The sequence below is a fragment of the Cebus imitator genome, unplaced genomic scaffold (genome assembly GCF_001604975.1).
Source record: "Cebus imitator isolate Cc_AM_T3 unplaced genomic scaffold, Cebus_imitator-1.0 Scaffold770, whole genome shotgun sequence".
Taxonomy (NCBI): domain Eukaryota; kingdom Metazoa; phylum Chordata; class Mammalia; order Primates; family Cebidae; genus Cebus; species Cebus imitator.
Window position 1 is genome coordinate 198,951 of NW_016108085.1, and position 7,526 is coordinate 206,476.

General features: G+C 42.9%; 1 protein-coding gene across 3 annotated transcripts in view; it reads left to right on the top strand.

The window, feature by feature from the left end:
- The first annotated feature begins 1,253 nt into the window (after positions 1–1,253).
- Positions 1,254–7,526, top strand: part of ZNF2 (zinc finger protein 2) — an 18,337-nt gene continuing 12,064 nt past the window's right edge. For 2 of the 3 annotated variants that reach the window (XR_005198524.1, XM_017519708.2), the window contains exon 1: positions 1,254–1,659. The gene's annotated coding sequence lies outside the window, so the exon portion shown is untranslated. The remainder of the gene's footprint in view (positions 1,660–7,526) is intronic. The other variant, XM_017519709.2, reaches the window with a different exon arrangement.

Consider the following 7,526-nt stretch of genomic DNA (forward strand, 5'->3'; position numbering starts at 1 on the left):
CTTTAATCAAGCGCTAATCTTCTAGGAAGTCCAAACCCCTTAGTATGACACAAAGTCAGCCATAACCTGGCCTCAAGATAATTAGCCCCTAAACCTCATTCGCAAGCCATTCATTTTGCTACTATACTATTCACTTTTATACGCTAGACTATGCCTTTATATGTGCTATTCTGTTTAGATCACACTTTTTTTTCTTAAGAAAGTAGTTACTTTAAATATACCAGTTATAGGACTCCTTTCCTGGCCATAGTTAATAGCGTCCTTCATTCTACTCTCATAGTATGTTGAATGTGACATAATTATAGAACATACTACCTGTATTGTGATTTTACGTTCTGATTTTTCCACTGGACCAAGAGTTCATTTGGGGCAGTAACTTAGTCATATTTGTAATCGTGCCTTGCTTATAAGTGAGCAATTTGGATTTTCTGAAGGAAAGTGTAGTCTTCTGGAGATGGCGAATAGAAGGATGGTTAACAGAGGCCGGGAAGGGTTGCAGGGGGTGGGGGTGGGGGGTGGAGGTTTGGGCGGGGGAGTTGGGATGGTTAATGGGTACAAAAAAATTGAATTAGTATAACTAGCATTTGATAGCACATCGGAGTAACTACAGTCAATAATTCTACATTTAAAAAAGAGTATAACTGGATTGTTTGTAACAAAGGATAAATGCTTGAGGTGATGGACATTCCATTTACCCTGTTGAGATTATGTACTGCATGCCTGTGTCAAAACATCTCAGGTAGCCCATAAATGTTTACACCTGCTGTGTACCCACAAAAGCTTTAAAAAACTAAACCACTAAAAAATGATTAACCTGGAAAAAAAAAAAGTGTTTTGTTCCTGAAGTAGGATTTTATCATATTCTTTGTAATTTTCAGGCTTCCCTGAGCTGTAGCTCAGTGGTTCTTAGTTTTAGCTGCACATTAGAATCACCTGCAGCTCTTTTCAAACTTTCGCTCCACAGCTGGGCCCAGGCATTAACGTCTAAAGCTCCCCGGGTGATTCCAGCTTGCCTCAGGGGCCCTTCCAGCAGCTCCAACGCTGGCTGGTGTGCGCTCAAGCTGTCGGGAGTCGGCCCAGCTGCACAATTAATACGTATGTATCCTAGGTTCTTCTCTCCTTCCAACGCAAATAGGCGCACAGACGCTGCCTGGAACCGCAGCCCAGTTCTCAGAACCAAACTGCGCCTCACTGGCCAAAATTTCAGAATTAAATTCCCGAAAGTGGATAAGCGGAAGCGGAAATAAGCCCCTTCCCAGCGCCAGATGATTCGATTTAGTCCCCGAGACGGCTGGGGACTGGGCACCAGCATCAGAGAGACACATTCCCTGCATCGGATGACTGGAGGAACGCAACACCAGACGCAGGCAGTACTTCAGAGTGATGATAAGTCTCCCAGACATCCACTACAGCCCGTTCTCCCTGCTAAGGCGACTGCACTGCCATCTTGATTCTTGTTAGCCACGCAAAGTTTGTGTTTGCACAGATTTTCCGACGTCATATTAAAGCGCGCCGGGCGCGGAGACTTCTGGGATATGAAGTCCTTGCGAAGGCAGAGCATTGATTGGCAGCGGTCGCGAGGACACTCTGCGCAGGCGCGTTGCTTTCCAGACCTGAAGAGACGCCGTCTTCCCGGGTCCCGAGCACTCTGTGCCGGAGGTGAGGGTTGCGGGTGTGTGTCTTCAAGGAGCGGAGTGAGCGCAGCAGCCGAGAAGGGGATATGAGAACCGTGGGGAGGTGTTGTGGGAGCAGAACGGGGTGACACGGGCGAGGCCAGCCTGCAGAGCGTGTGTCGCGACGTCCCGGTGCGGACGGAAAGTTATGCACCCACCCCTGTGTGTGCGTGTGTCCCGTGGAGTCTGGGCACCCATTGTCTGTCGGGTCCCGGACTTTTAGGTTGGAAGTTTGGAGTCTTCCTCTGCCCCTTCTGTTCCTTCTTCCCATACTGGGTGCTTAATGAACGTGGGTGGAGTTGACACCAAATCTAGGGTGCTGCCCGCTCCCTCTTTCCCAGAAAGCTCCTCAGATTGCCTCATTTAGCTCCCTGCCCTGGGCCTCCGCATTGGTGCTGGAGGGCTTCATGGAGGAGGAGGGATTTGATGTGAAAAAAACACCAAAGAAGCAGCTGAGCGTTAGGCAGATTTGAGCTGGAGATAATGTTTTACAGAAATGCAGGAACAGTGGTAGACAAGGTTGAAGAAAAGGTACGCTGGGAGCCAGGGCCTGGGACTCAGAATCAGGACAACACCCAGTGGGCAAGGTGGCTTGTATAGGTGTGATCCAGGGACTTACATGAATCGAACTATTTGGGGGCAGTTATTCTAGAGGTCACATTCAGGACCAGAGAGACGAAAGGACCAATAGCAGAGCCAGTCAGGAATGTATTGTAGTTTTGAAGTAAGCTGTCGTGGACTTCAATTATGGTGGTGGTAGTGAAAGGGAAGGATACAAATGACATTGCAAAAAAAGAGTCAAAAGAGCCTGGTGACTAGATTTGGGAGGAAAGAGAGTGAGATAAGGGTTTGAATTTGGGACACCTGGGAGAATAATAAAACATCTGATACAAATGTAAAGCCAGGGAGAGGCGTTGATGTGGAGAATTGCCTAAAGATCGTTTTCAGGTGATGGCAGAATGCCTAATTCAAGGTTTGCAGACATTTGGAAATGCAGGATGAGTTTGGAAGAATGCAATACAGTTGTATTATAAAATTGCAATACAATTGTATTGTAAAATTACAATTGTAATTTCAGTCTGGCTGAAATTACTGGATATGGAGACCATCTCTGTAGAGTTGGAAAATGGAGCCCTGACTGTGAATGTACTTTCTGAGGGATGGCCAAAAGAAAGAAGAAAGTACAAGACTGAGCTATGGGCAGCATCCATGTTTCCAGGGCAAAAGTGGGGAAAACGAGTCACAGAGAGACAGCAATTTTAGTGGTTGGAAAAAAGGCTAGTGTAGTATCATAGCAGTTACAGTAACCATTCAAACAATCAGAAGCTTGTCAGAACAGTGAAACGCTGCAGAGAAATAAAGATCAGAAATGCATCGGTAGGCTGGGCGCGGTGGCTCCCGCCTGTAATCTCAGCACTTTGGGAAGCTGGGGTGGGCAGATCACTTGAGGTCAGGAGTTTAAGACCAGCCTGGTCAACATAGTGAAACCCCGTCTCTACAAAAATACAAAAATTAGCCGGGCATGATGGCGGCTGCCTGTAATCCCAGCTACACGGGAGGCTGAGGCGGGAGAATTGCTTGAACCGGGGAGGCAGAAGTTGCAGTGAGCGGAGATCACACCATTGCACTCCAGCCTGGGCGACAAGAGTGAAAGTCCGTCTCGAAAAAAAAAAAAGGAGAAATGCATTGATAGTTTTCAAGCATGCCGTTTCAGATGTGAGGGTCAAAAGCTGAAAAACAGGGATTGGAGAAGAGTAAATGGTGACGATGTGGAGTCCGTGTGTTTGTATTACTCTCCAAAACGTTTGAAAAGGAAAGCCTAAATGAGAACTGTTTTGCTAGTAGGAGGTCATGGGATTCAGTGAAAATGGTTTCAGGTAGAGGAGGCTTGTATGTCTTTGAAGATGTCGACAGAAAGTGCTAGTGGTCTGGAAAATGCTGGGGAAAAAAAAAAAGATGGAACCTTGGGGACAAATTCTGAGAGGAAGCAATAGTGGAAAAAAAAAGTAGAACATAGTCCTGGAGACAGACATTTCTGTCTTCTTGACCTCACACATCTCGCTGCCTAGCATATAACAGCTACTTGATACCTGCTTATTGAATAGTGGGATGAGTGGATGGATTGCATTGGGCAGTGGAAAAGAAGAGAACTTTTATTTGTTGAATGAACTGTATGATAAATGCTTTATATTAATGGTCTCACCATTTATAACTACTCTGTGAATTAGGTATTAAGCTACTGTGGGTCAACTATTGGCTTAAGTAACTCACCCAAGGCTTCATGGTTAATAATTCCATGCCTGGAGAATGCTTTCTACCATATAGCCCTGCTTCCCTTAAAACTCATTCCTAGGAATCTTCGGTATAGTAGAAGACAAAAGTTATGAGGAAATTGAATGGTAGCCATGGAGGTTTGGAATAGCTATGTAGTAAAGAAGAGAGATTTGGAATAGCTATGTAGCTAAGGTGGGAGTAATAAAGGCTTTTTGGACAATGTCAATGGCTCATTTGAAGATACAGACTGAATTTAGAGGACATTTCTCCAGTGAGACTCAGATCCAAAGGATAGGAAAAGAACACAGAAGTGGAGGTGATTCTTGGTTGGCAGTAACTCCATGTGAGTTTGGTGGACTTGGAAAGTCTTCAGTGTTAGTGGGCTTACTGAAGTGACTGCGGGTGGAGTCTACTTGACAGAGAACCTATGGATGAGGAACGCTTTGGGAGTATCAACTGGTTGTTTAATAGCTGGGGAGCTTACATGCTCACCACCATTTGTAATTTGTTCAATCCTCAGTTTAATTAAAGTGGTACTCTAATAAAACTTTGAAAATTGTCTTTACACATTTAACATTGAGCAGTTTCAACTGCAGTTTCTGATATGGTTTGATTTGTTCTAAAAGCTCCAGTGCTTTAGACAAACGTATACAAATACTTTGACTCCAATGTTATTACTACACTTAAACCTACTCTAAAATAGCAACAACTCAATGTAATTAATATTTTCATTATTTCTACCATCCTAGAATTATAACATTTTTACTGATTACATTAGCTTATACTAACTTAACACATTATTCTAAATGCGTTAGTTACATGTATTACCCTATTTAAGCATCAAGATGACTGCATGAAATAGGTACTTCCATTATTCCAGTTTTGTAAATGGGCAGACTGAGACAGAGGTTAAGAAACTTTCCTGCGGTAGCACCGGTAGGAAGAGGCAGAGGTGGATTTTGATTTCAGGCAGTCTAGCTCCAGAGCCGGTACTCCCGATGACTACACTTTCCTACATCTCTAAATGCTAATTTTGACTTCTTTCTAGGGCCTAAGGCTAATATTTGGATACCCTCTTGGGGTGGAGGAATCTTAACAGACCAAAAAGGAAAAGAATACTCTTACATGAGCCAGGTGTGGTAGCTCACACCTATAATCCCAGCACTTTGGGAGGCCAAGGCGGGCAGATCACGAGGTCAGGAGTTTGAGACCAGCCTGGCCAACATGGTGAAATCCTGTCTCTCCTAAAAATACAAAAATTAGCCTGTCACAGTGGCAGGCACCTGTAATCCCAGCTACTGAGGAGGCTGAGGCAGAAGAATTGCTTGAACCCAGAAGACAGAGGTTGCAGGGACCCAAGATTGTGCCACTGCACTCCAGCCTGGGCAACAGAGCGAGACTCCAACTCAGAAAAAAAAAGAAAAAGAAAAGGAAAAAGAATACTCAGACAACACGTTTGCAGGCTCTGGTTATCAATTGATAACACGTCTGTGTTTCTGTTGATGACATGTCTTTGTTTCTGTTTGTGTTTATATCACTCTGCCTCCTAATCTCACCCCCCGCCCCCATCAGGTTGGGGGTGTTTTTTGGTTTTTGGCTTATACTTAGCTAAACTTGTATTTCCAGTGAGTTTTTGCTTTTCACGTAGTTCTTACAAGTTGGTATTCACCCTCAAGGTAATATTCTTTTAAAATTTTGCTTGGCCAGTGTGAACCCATTGTTAAATAACTCTGAGCTATCTGGTAACTTTTAATTCTATGCTATAATGATTTATTTTCATGAAAAGATAGCCACATCGGTAACAGACCAACAGACTAGAGCAGAAAATCCTGAAACATCCAAGAATATGATAGGCCCGTTATAGAATAGAGTTAAACGCTGGCAGACTGGTAAATATCTATTGACCTGGTCTTCGACATTTTTGAAAACTTAATTGTTTCTTATTTGTATCTTATGATTAACAAGTTTAGCTGTAGGGCTCATCTCCTAAGGGAGAAAGGATGAAGTCTACACAGTTACCGAGCCTCTTTGGAGCCAGAGGTTGGTTCATTGTTAGTAGCACCCATTCTTCTTTCTACCTGATAATTACATGTGGCCCCAGTACTGATTAGTCCTCTCCCTTTGGGGTATGTAGTTCTGTGTCTGGAATTACCTGGTTTATTTGCATTCGAAATTTCTTTTTGCTTACTTCTATCAGTAGATACAAGTATATATTTCAAGGGTACATCTATTCTTTATGAATAGTCATACAATTAATAGAAAAAAGTGCCTTTTTATATAACTAAAGTCTCAAACATTGCCTTCCTTATAACCTTTTATGGCATATTTTATATTAACTTTTCTATTTTGAGTATGAAACGCATAGCCTTTTAAAGTTCAAATTATTTTATTTAGCAGTAATAATTTTTATTATTTATCTGGCCAGTGGGAGCCAGAGTCATCTGAGTTTTCTTATTTAAAGATGTGGGGTCAGCTCAAATTCTGAATGTCCAAAACCGTACTCATTTGTTTTCCCTTCGGTCCTCCTTCTCTGTTGCTTATCTCCGTGAACGACATCGTCATCCACGCTGCATCGGTAACCTGGGCATCATCTTTGCTCTCATCAACTTCGGCCTCTTCTTCCTGCCAGTATATTGTCTGTTTTTAATAGCTTGACAGCAGTTTCCTCTATTTCTGCTTTCACAGCTTTCATTCAGTTCATCATCTTTCTTACTACAGCAGTATCCTCACTGGTCTACTTACCTCTATTCTTTCCTTCCTGTAATCCTATCACAACAGCCACTCACTGTGGTGTGGCCACCTGTGTTGGGATCCCCAGGATCACCCCAGGTTTAGGGATTCACTAGAAGGACTCACGACTTGACCCATAGTTGTACTTCTGGCTAAGAGTATGTTGATGACCCTGCAAGGATATGTAGCCAGATCATAAGGGGAAAAGACAGGCCAGGTAGAGGAATCCATATATAGGTTTGTGTCTATTCTCTTTCTCCCATGAGGGGTCACACAGAACACAGTTTTTTCCCCAGCAATGAAAATACAGCAATGAGTGTTATGTCTCTGCTCAAGGAAGCTCATTGGAGACTCAGAGCCCATGTTTTTTTATTGAAGGCTGGTCACATAGGTACCGTCTGCCTAACACATACCAAAATTCCATACCCTCCAATAGGAGAGCAGATGTTCACCATAAACCACATTGTTTGCACAAATTAGTCATAGTAGACCGCCGTTCTCTCTTAGGGATCTGGGGAACCCTCTCAAAATCGAGGTTTCTAGCTGCCAGCGAAGGGCCAGCATGCATGCAGAACTTTCTAGAAATAGAAGTCTCAGGTCTACTATAACTTTTCTACACATCACCCTTCTTTCCTTCCTGTTATTTTTTCTGTACACCAAGATAAGGACAAACTCTTGTTGAAAAAAATATATAAAGAATGGTAAGAAAGTAAAAATCACTTATCTCACTACTCAAATTTCATTTACATTTTAGTATGTGTTCTTCCTTTTTCTATACTTATGTGCATGCACAAATATGTAATTTTAAGAGTGTGCATTCTTAGTATTTTTTGAAATTCTTTGTGGGTT